Raw genomic sequence first — 585 nt, forward strand, 5'->3', positions numbered from 1 at the left:
AAACACATCAGCTAAGTGCAGGTCAGAAGGAAGCCTCTGGTGTCAAATGAAGGAAGGTAGACATCACTGGGTGATTGGATCAGAGCCCCACTGGCCCGGCCAGACTGCATTGCAGAGGGCTGTTAAGGGCACTTCTGAGCTGGCCGCAGGCACTCAGCCATTTCACCTGCACAGTGCCGCTAACCCTGCTCCACATGCCCTATGGGTCTATTGTCTGGTTCTGGGCACAGCGTGGAACCCAGGGCTTTGCCTACACTAAGCATGCGTGCTACCGCTGAGCTATACCTCCAGCCACCCATTAAGAACTGTCCAAATAACTGTACCGGCAGATCACGCTGATGGTATCTTCCATCCGTCCCGTTTGCATGCAACCCCCCACTTCCTCTCTGCAGTCACCCAGCCCCTAGCTCATGCTGCAGTTTAAGAATTGGGCCGGACACCTCCCTAGCAGTACAGTCGAAGACCAAAATGGGGTAATTTCCAGTCTCAGGATGACTCAGTGATGTCTGCAGGGCAGGACTGGAGGAGGCTGCTGATCTGTGGGGGATGGACGAGGCTCTCCTCAGCCTGCGCCTCATTGGGGAA

Source organism: Microtus ochrogaster, chromosome 7 (assembly GCF_000317375.1).
Source record: "Microtus ochrogaster isolate Prairie Vole_2 chromosome 7, MicOch1.0, whole genome shotgun sequence".
In the NCBI taxonomy this organism is placed as follows: Eukaryota; Metazoa; Chordata; class Mammalia; order Rodentia; family Cricetidae; genus Microtus; species Microtus ochrogaster.